This window comes from Esox lucius, chromosome 2 (assembly GCF_011004845.1).
Source record: "Esox lucius isolate fEsoLuc1 chromosome 2, fEsoLuc1.pri, whole genome shotgun sequence".
Classification (NCBI taxonomy): domain Eukaryota; kingdom Metazoa; phylum Chordata; class Actinopteri; order Esociformes; family Esocidae; genus Esox; species Esox lucius.
Window position 1 is genome coordinate 1,783,982 of NC_047570.1, and position 10,897 is coordinate 1,794,878.

Consider the following 10,897-nt stretch of genomic DNA (forward strand, 5'->3'; position numbering starts at 1 on the left):
TAGAAGGGCGGTCTTAGAGGGACATCCAGAGAAAATAAAAGAGGCAATAATGGCAAATCCTGACTTGCCGGGGAGTAAATCACACGTATGGGAAAGACATGTAGTGCATCATTTACAGAAGGCTAAAGACGAGGAGACAGAGAAAGATAAACAGATAGAGGAACTGAAAGAGAAAGTGTTGCGCTTACAGCTGGGCGAAGCCAAAGTGAGGGTCAATGAAGGGAAAAAGAAACACAGACAGATGGCAGCCGATTTATACCCTGTTCCTACATGGGCACCCCTACCTCACGGTGGCCAGAGGGCATTCACCGCGCCCTATCGACCAGGGACTCCGAGGGGAGGTTACGGTAGGGGGGGGGGGGGGGTGGGGTAGAGGCAGAGGTGCTCCAGGAGCCCAAATCCCATACAGAGCCTGTTTTACGTGTGGGGACCCGAATCACTGGTCCAAAGAGTGCCCACAGAACGCTGGGAGGGGCAGAGGATACCCAAACCAAGGGGCAGCTCCAGTTCCCAACCCACACGCCGTCCCACCACCTAGTGCACCTGGCCAGTACCCACTCTCTTATGACGGAGGGTGGGACCAGGAATGACGGTCTACAGGGAGGGGAGGGGACAGCGGGGAAAAGGCAGACCCTATGCTGTCCCTGAATGTCGACGGGAGGGACTTCCCCTTTCTGGTTGACACAGGTACCACTTTTTCCACCATCACCGCCCCTCCCGCCACAGGACTACTATCCTCCAAGACAGTGGAAGTTGTGGGGTTTGAAGGGGTGGGACAGACCTTGCCAGTGACATTTCCCCGTCTCAGTTTCCAAGGTGTTACGCTGCTATATTATTGTGCTGGGGGACATGAGGGATGTACTACTAACTTTTCTCAGTTTCCTCCAATTTTAAATTTTAGAAGGAGATGAGGTCCTGGTCCACACCTGCGGATTACCTGGTTTGGGGGGACCATTGCTGTTCCTGTCCTTGTCCACCTGGTCATACTTCTGACCTAGTCTAAAATCGAATATACTCTGGATTTAGCCAAGAGAAATGTATTTATTATTCCAATTGGACTCTTAATATCTCACCCGGCACAGCCAGAAGAGGACTGGTCACCCCTCTGAGCCTGGGTCCTCTCTAGGTTTCTTCCTAAAATTCGACCTTCTTAGGGAGTTTTTCCTAGCCACTGAAATTCAACACTACTGTTGTTTGCTCCTTGGGGTTTAAGGCCGGGTGTCTCTGTAAAGCACTTTGTGACAACTGCTGTTGTAAAAAGCGCTTTATAAATACATTTTGATTGATTTGATTTCCTCTTAAAACAATACTGGGTAAACAGGCCCTCAGCCATCCGTATGTGGTGTCGGCAAACACACCAGTGAACTTATTGGGGAGAGACTTGTTGATAAAACTGGGGGCTAATATCTTATGTTCTCCAGATGGACTAACTGTCACGTTACCAGACGGGACATCGGTGGTGTGCGGACCTGAAACCACACGCAAAGGGCAGTACCTGCTACAGCCGGTGAAGGGTGAAATAGCGGGAATATATTGGGGACTATTGGTGCCGGAAGAGCCGGACAAACAGGGCATTTTGTCCCAGTACTTCAAGTGGAGGCCGTGGATCTCCCTCCTTGAGCCGTACTTTCCTCCGCCAGACCCCCCCACATGTAACCCTATTTTATGATTGACAGGGCGATGAGGTGAATAGAGAGAGGTTTGGGGATGTAGTGTGTGGGGAGACGTGGCAGGTCAGGTCTGAATTCATATATGTAGGCCTTGAAGGGGTAGCGGCAGATGTACAGTTGACAGACGAGCAAGATCAGTGGTACATGATGGCGGAGGAGTCCGTCCCGCATGTGTCACTGGCCCTGCATCCTAAACACCAAGCAAAAGACCTGGGGCCCATGTTTAAAAGGGCGGTCAAATGCACTGATTGGACACTCACTCAGGCGCCAACGTATGCTACTCACCCAGCTGTAACACGTATCGGTTAGAGGCACCAGGGACGGATTGGGTATATTTAGAGCGAAGGGAGATAACCCGGGAGGGAAAAGATGGATCACCCTGTAGCCACGGCAAGACTTTATGAGTTGCTGTTCTCACCGATTGCCCACCAATCACCTTTAAAATCAGACCGGGAGAACCCATATGGTTGCCCCAATACCCACACAAACCAGAGGCGGAGGAAGGGTTGGATGTAACACTGAATGGTTTGTGGCCCACAGGGGTGTTGGAGGAGTCATGTTCCGCGTGGAACACGCCTATCCTCCCAGTAGAAAAAAAATGGACAGGGAAATACCGTATGGCCCATGATCTCGGAGCCATTAACAACATTTTACTCACACCCACTATACCGGTACCTAACCCGTATGTAGCACTCACTAATATGACCCCTGATCAAAAATGGTTCACCTGCATTGACCTGGCTAATGCTTTTTTCTGTCTCCCACTAGCAGAGGAACTTTGTGATATCTTTTCTTTCACACATAGGGGTCAACAATGGCGATACACGAGACTACCACAGGGGTTCGCGCTTTCCCCTGGCATATTCAACCAGGTACTGAGAGAAGCGCTGCAGGGATGCTGCCTGCCTACAGGGGTAACTTTGGTCCAGTATGTAGACGACCTGCTGCTGGCGGCCCCGACGGTGGCCGACTGCATTCAAGCTACAATGACGGTCCTCACCAGACTGGCTGAGAAAGGGTTCAAGGTGTCGAAAGAAAAGCTACAGCTGGTAAGAACACAGGTCTCCTTTCTGGGCAGAGTAATCTCGCAGAAGGGAGCGGGGCTTTCACCGGCACACCGCACAACCATCCTCCACCATCCCAAACCCACTACTGTTCAGGAAATGCTATCATTCCTGGGGCTCACGGGGTACAGCCGCAATTACATCCCAAACTACTCAGGGCTCACAGGGCCACTTAGAGCGCTAGTTAAAGAGCATGGAATGCGTAAACTTAAAGCCACACTCAATTGGACTTGCCCGGCCAACCAGGCCTTCATTATGCTGAAACAACTACTAGCCACCGCAGCTGATTTGGCAATTCCCGACTACACTAAACCCTTTTTCTAGATGTGAATGGGGTCCTGTTTCAGAAAAAAGGGGGAGATAGGAACATCATTATGTACATAAGCGTAGGATTTGACAAAACCGAAAAAAGGCACCCCACCTGCACACAGCATGCAGCGGGGGTAGCGAGACTCATTCAGAAATTCGCACACATAGTAATGGGACATCAACTTCAGATACTTACAACTCACAGTGTAGTGGAGTATGTAAATTCACAGATGTTCACTATGACTTCCTTCAGGCAACAACACCTAAGCAAAATTTTCGGGGCTCCAAATTTGACTTTCACACACAAGGACATAAATATGGCAGACCGGATGGGGACGGGACTGCCACATGAGTGCGCGCAAGAGGTAGTGAGGGAGAGTAAGACAAGAACCAATCTGGAGGCAGAACCCCTCCAAGGGGCAGAGGACCTCTTCACTGATGGGTGCTGTTTCAGACACGAACAAGATGGGCTGAGGGCAGCCTTTGCGGTAGTGAAACTAACACCAGAAAGGCTAGTCACAGTGAAAGCAGAGAGGCTCCAGGGGCTGCAGTCAGCTCAGAGAGCAGAAGTAAGAGCAGTGATAGAGGCACTCAGGCAGGCCAAGGGAAAGAGAGTTAACATTTACACAGATTCGGCATACGCGGTAAGCGCAGCGCACATGGAGCTAGGACAGTGGTTAAAACCAGGGTTTAGAACAGCAGGAGACAAACCGATTAAACACGAGGCGGAGATGAGAGAACTAGCCGAGGCCCTAGACCTGCCTGAAAAGGTAGCCATCATAAAATGCAAAAGGACACGATAACTCAAATAGTGCAGTGGCTCAGGGAAATCAAGCGGCAGACACAGCAGCAAAACAGGCAGCAGGGTACACTCCACGAGTGATGGTGGTAAGAGCAGAAGAGGAAGTGGGGTGGGGAGAAGGCCCTGAGAGAGATGAGCTAGTGAGACATCAAAAGGGGCCGTCCCCACAAGAGAAAACAATTTGGGCGACAGAGAGGAGCAACAGAGACGAGAGGGCTCTGGAGAGGGCCAGACGGTAGAGTAATACTCCCACCAGCCATGCGAGGAGATACATTTGCAGAAGCCCATGGGTTGGGTCATGTAGGGCCGGCTCAAATGTTAAGGAATTTGTCCCATTGGTGGCACCCGTTTATGGTAGACATGGTACGTAACTACACTAGGTCATGCACCATCTGCACTCACCACAATCCAAAACCGACGATAAATCTGAGATGGAGGCGTTCCCCATGACGACGAGACCTGGACAAGATATAGTGATAGACTACACGGACATGGGGGAAACAGTACGGGGGTGCCGCTACATGTTAGTGTGTGTGGACATGTTCACAGGGTGGCCAGAAGCCTGGCCGGCAAGAAGGGAGGACAGTCAGTCAGTGACTTTAAGAACAGTGATTTACAGAATGTAGAGAGCTTATTGGGCCTAAAACATGCTTTTGGCACTGTATACCACCCACAGTCCCAGGGAAAGGTAGAAAGGATGAACCAAAATTTTAAAAACAAGTTGGCTAAGATATGTGCACAGACTAAATTGAACTGGGTAGATGCACTGCCACTGGCACTCATGACGATTCGATGCTTGTTAAATCAAACCACTGGGTTCACCCCATACGAGCTGCTGAAGGGGAGACAGTTTCCAGGACCAGCCGCAGGGCCTGCGGTCCCGGAAGGGGAAAAGTGTCCCAAAGATCACAGAGCGTATTTTGATGAAGTGCGAGCTCTCGTCTCAGAATTCTCCAACAGAGTCGGAGAACGGAGGAACCTGCACCCGCTGGACCAGAACCTGCCCCAGGCGGAGTGGGTGCTGCTGAAGGTCATCAAGCGAAAGTGGTCGGTGCCAAGGTGGACGGGTCCTCATCAGGTGGTGGAGAGAACGAACCATGCGGTCCGCCTGAGGGACAAAGGAGAGACGTGGTACCATTGGAGCCAGTGTACACCAGCGCAGGAGCCAGGCAGGTCGCTGACGGACCTCATCCAAACCAGGAAGGAGGAGCTTGCCCCAGTGTGGATGGAAGGAGGACCAAAACCAGCCGGACCAGTGCCAGGAGCGGACCCCGGGTCCGCTCAAATTTGGAGCCCCGAGAATTTTGCTTAGGTGTTGTTGCCTGAGGGAAGTCATAGTGAACATCTGTGAATTTACATACGCCACTAAACTGTGTGTTTTGAGTATCTGAAGTTGATTCCCCATCACTATGTGTGCGCATTTCTGAATGAGTCTCGCTACCCCCGCTGCATGCTGTGTGCAGGTGGGGTGCCTTTTTTCGGTTTTGTCAAATCCTACGCTTATGTACATAAGGATGTTCCTATCTCCCCCTTTTTTCTGAAACAGGACCCCGTTCATGACTCCCGTTCATGTCCTGTTTCAGAAAAATCTAGAAAAAAGGGTTTTGTGTAGTCGGGTATGGCCAGATCAGCTGCGGTGGCTAGTTGTTGTTTCAACAAAATGAAGGCCTGGTTGGCCGGGCAAGTCCAATTGAGAGTGGCTTTAAGTTTACGCATTCCCTGCTCTTTGACTAGCGCTCTAAGTGGCTCTGTGAGCCCTGAATATTTTGGGATGTAATCGCGGCTGTACCCCGTGAGCCCCAGGAATGATAGCATTTCCTGAACAGTAGTGGGTTTAGGATGGTGGAGGATGGTTGTGCGGTGAGCTGGGGAAAGCCCCCTCCCTTCTGCGAGATTACTCTGCCCAGAAAGGAGACCTGCGTCCTTACCAGCTGTAGCTTTTCTTTTGACACCTTGAACCCTTTCTCTGCCAGTCTGGTGAGGACCGTCATTGTAGCTTGAATGCAGGCGGCCACCGTCGGGGCCGCCAGCAGCAGGTCTTCTACGTACTGGACCAAAGTTACCCCTGTCGACAGGCAGCATCCCTGCAGCGCTTCTCTCAGTACCTGGTTGAATATACCAGGGGAAAGCGCGAACCCCTGTGGTAGTCTCGTGTATCGCCATTGTCGACCCCTATGTGTGAAAGAAAAAATATCACGAAGTTCCTCTGCTAGTGGGAGACAGAAAAAAGCATTAGCCAGGTCAATGCAGATGAACCATTTTTGATCAGGGGTCATATTAGTGAGTGCTACATATGGGTTAGGTACCGGTATAGTGGGTGTGAGTAAAATGTTGTTAATAGCTCTGAGATCATGGGCCATACGGTATTTCCCTGTCCCTTTCTTTTCTACCGGGAGCAGGGGCAGCCATATGGGCTCTCCCGGTCCGATTTTAAAGGTGACCGGTGGGTAATCGGTGAGCCCCACGTCCGTGGACGTCCGTCCCTTGGACCACAGTGAGTCCGGTAACTCATTAAGTCTGGCCGTGGCTACAGGGTGATCCATCTTTTCCCTCCCGTGATCCCGAGTTATCTCCTTTCGCTCTAAATATACCCAATCCGTCCCTGGTGCCTCCAACCGATACGTCTTACAGCTGGGTGAGTAGCATACGTTTGGCGCCTGAGTGAGTGTCCAATCAGTGCATTCGACCGCCCTTTTAACCATGGGCCCCAGGTCTTTTGCTTGGTGTTTAGGATGCAGGGTCAGTGACACATGCGGGACGGACTCCTCCGCCATCATGTACCACTGATCCTGCTCCTCTGTCAACTGTACATCTGCCGCTACCCCTTCAGGGCCTACATATATGAATTTAGACCCGACCTGCCACATGTCCCCACACACTACATCCCCAAACCTCTCTCTATACACCTCATTGCCCTGCCGATCATAAAATAGGGTTACATGTGGGGGGTCTGGCGGAGGAAAGTACGGCTCGAGGAGGGAGATCCACGGCCTCCACTTGAAGTACTGGGACAAAATACAGTTTGTCCGGCTTTTCCGGTATCAATAGTCCCCAGTATATCTCCGCTATTTCACCCTTCACCGGTTGTACCAGGTTCTGCCCTTTGCATGTGGTTTCAGGTCCGCACACCGCCGATGTCCCGTCTGGTAACGTGACAGTTAGTCCATCTGGAGAACATAAGCCCCCAGTTTTATCAACAAGTCTCTCCCCAGTAAGTTCACTGGTGTGTTTGTCGACACCACATACGGATGGCTGAGGGCCTGTTTACCCAGTATCGTTTTAAGAGGAAATGTCACTGGCAAGGTCTGTCCCACTCCTTCAAAACCCACAATTTCCACTGTCTTGGAGGATAGTAGTCCTGTGACGGGAGGGGCGGTGATGGTGGAAAAAGTGGCACCTGTGTCAACCAGAAAGGGGAAGTCCTTCCCGTCGACATTCAGGGACAGCATAGGGTCTGCCTTTCCCCCGCTGTCCCCTCCCCTCCCTGTAGACCGTCATTCCTGGTCCCACCCTCCCTCATAAGAGAGTGGGTATTGTCCAGGTGCACTAGGTGGTGGGACAGCATGTGGGTTGGGAACTGGAGCTGCCCCTTGGTTTGGGTATCCTCTGCCCCTTGCAGTGTTCTGTGGGCACTCTCTGGACCAGTGGTTCGGGTCACCACACGTAAAGCAGGCTCTGTATGGGACTTGGGCTCCTGGAGCCCCTCTGCCTCTACCCCGCCCCCTCCCCCTACCATAACCTCCCCTCGGAGTCCCTGGTCGATATGGCGCGGTGAATGCCCCCCGGCCACTGTGAGGTTGGGGTGCCCATGTGGGAACAGGGTATAAATCGGGTGTGTCAGGTTCTCCTGAGCCTAGGGCTGCCATCTGTCTGTGTTTCTTTTTCCCTTCATTGAACCTCCCTTTGGCTTCACCCAGCTGTAAGCGCAACAGGTTCTCTTTCAGTTCCTGTATCTGTTTGTCTTTCTCTGTCTCCTCGTCTTTAGCCCTCTGTAAATGATGCACTACATGTCTTTCCCATACGTGTGATTCACTACCCGGCAAGTCAGTATTTGCCATCATTGCCTCCTTTATTTTCTCTGGAAGTCCCTCTTAGACTTCTAAACCACTCCTGCTGCAGACCTCCCTTCCCCGGGTGGTGCCCTGTGTGTTTGGCCCATGTTTCTTTACATGCTTCTAGATACTGTCTAGGGTGTTGCTCTTTTTCCCAAGGTAACTTGGGCATCGGGGCCCCAGCAGGCAAGGGAAATCGTTCCCTCAGGGCCGTGGCTATGCGCCCAACCACCTGACTGAAAGGGGTGTCGTCAGGGCTCCGCCTAGTGGCGGCCCCTTTTTCTATCTCAGTCATAGCCCGGGCGGACACGGCTCGGGCGGCTACTGCCCTCCAGTCCCCCAGTGCCAACATTTGACCGGCTGTGAGTTTATCAACGGGGGTAATTTATCTACCAGTGCCTGTACGTCTCCCAGCCCCAATGGTTTATATCGCGGTTCGCCGCCTCCCACTCTAAAGAGAGGTAGCTGAAACCCAGCACAACTAGCTTCCCCTGCTTGTGACCGCGTATACATTTTATTTTTAGTCTTTTGAACCGATTCTAATGCGTCATGGTGTAGTTCTTGTTCTGGTGGGGGCGAACGCGGCAGAGGGTATACATCTGCGTCTCCCATACTCCCATCTCCACTACTGTCTGCGTCGGGGTCTTCGTCTGAGTCAGTCCATCGCTCTACTGCATGCCCCGTGAGTAACACCCGTCCTCTATGCAAATTTCCTTTTTTCTGCCTATTTTTTGTCCTTCTCACTGTGTCACTATAGTCCGACCCCGACCTTGTGTCCTCACCTAACCTGCCTTTAGTACTGCCTAACCTTTTCTTTCTGGCCCCTTTAATCTCATCCTGTTTTTTCTCTCCTAGTTGTCTCCCCTTCTCGCTCCTCTCCTCGTACCTCCCGTACTCTCTCTCTGCCCTTGCCTTGAACGGTTTCACCTCCCCCTCAGTGTCTGTCTCGCTCTCTGACTCCGCCTTCCTACTCAACTTTCTCTTATCTTGCTTTCCTGTGAATGGAGTTACGGGCTTGCTGTTCTGTGGGTCTAAAGACATTATCCCACTTTCTAAACGTAACACTGGATACAATGGTACACGCGGTGTACCAGGCACCACCGGGTCATCTTCATATGCTGTGGGTTCTATCTCTCCTCCCTTTTTCTCCTCCTTAATTTTCTGTTCCTTTTTCTCTTTGTTCAAATGGTCTACACCCTGACACCACACTGCTAATGTACACCATTCTTTTTTGTGCTTTTCCCATTCCTTCTCCTGTTCTCTATATCTCCCTCTCTTGACCAAATTTGCTGTTTCCTTCTTGCCTCTAACTCTATCTCGATTTTTGGCACAATCCTTCTCCTTATTCCACAAAATAACATGTAATGGTCTCCTTTCCTCCAACCTTAATCCTGCCTCACTCACCACTTGTCGCAATTTATCTTCTATCTCTTCTTTTTCTTTCTGTATTGGATCCATCCTGCCTACAACTGTCATTACATTTGCCACTTGTATCCCCAATTTGTTCCATCCCCCGGAACCTGGACCCCACCCATTAACGTCCAATTCTCTCTCAAACTCCCCGTCCATTCTAAACTATTCGACTGTACTTCACGCTAAATATTTCAAGGTGCCCTTAAGTCCTCGGGCCTCTAACCCGACTTGTTGCCAAGACTCTAACTCGCAACCTACACCGTCCCCGTCGGGAAGTGGTGTGGGGTAGTCAACCCCAGAACGATTAACGGGCCTCTAACCAGACTTACAGTGAGACTCTAACTCACAAATCGTTAACGGGCCTCTATCCCGACTTACAGTGAGACTCTAACTCACAGACCATTCCTCTGACCTCCTGAATCTAAACCAGTGTCCCAATACGATCTCCACAGGTTCACAATTTAGTTCATAGCCAATATGTAGATTTAGATATAACAGGCTCTGCTTACCTTTCTGATGCGCCAGCGCTGGAACCTGTGAATCCCGTGTAGGTTAACTGGACCGGATCGAATTCCTTCTCCTTTTTCCAATCCGGACCGAGCCCCCAAAAGTCAACACTTCCTCGAGTTGGTTTGTTGGAAAGGAGAATTAAACACCAGGAGTCAGGTCAATTACCGTACCGTATATTCCGTTTATTACAAAAGCTTTTGGAGACAAGTGTCGCCGCACAATGTCTAAAGATCAACAGTCAAAACAGCATTTTATACTTCAACTACGCCCAAAAGATATAGGAGTTAAGTTAGCAAAGCAAGTGTGCCATTGGCCCAATCCCAGTTCTATACCTTATAAGGATAAATGCAAACATCTTCTTGCCCCCTTCTGGTTTCTGTCTTGTCTGTCAGACTATGTTTGTGTGTCTCTAACCTGTGTCCTGTTTCTCAAAAGACAGACATACTAAATCTTTCTCTCCCCGGCAAACGCTTGAACAGGGTTTCCTGTTCTCCTACTTGCACCTTCAGTTTCAGCTTATGTTACAAACACTTAATATTTTGCTTAATTGCTTACAACAGCTTACAACAGTTCACTAACTTGTACAATCAATATATCTACAATACTTTACATTTATGAGTAATGGAGTTTTTAAAAAAATATATATTTTATTTTGTGGGAAACCGGAAGTAGCGCACAAAAGTACTTCCGTTAGCTTAACATCACTAAAATCAGATGGGGCACTGCTTTGGGGTCTCCCGCGAGTTTAAAATAAACTAAGAAGAAAAGAAGTTGGAGAGCCATCCAGAAATCGCTTTTATCTGTCCTGGTTTCTCATACTGGAAATCCTCTCTTGGTAAGCTAAAGTGTTTAATGATTGCATGTGTGGAAGAAACCACGAGGTGGCCATGCTAGCTCCAATTAATGATTATGCAAACATTTTTGTTGTTTTGAAGGAATGTAACATTATAAAAGACATTTATTTCATGGTTTAAGGAGAAATGTAAACTTATTTGGCATGTATTACAAAAATATGCTTTGTAACATTTTGCCTTGTGGTATATATGTGACTAAAGGTTAAAGTTACATACAGGAGAA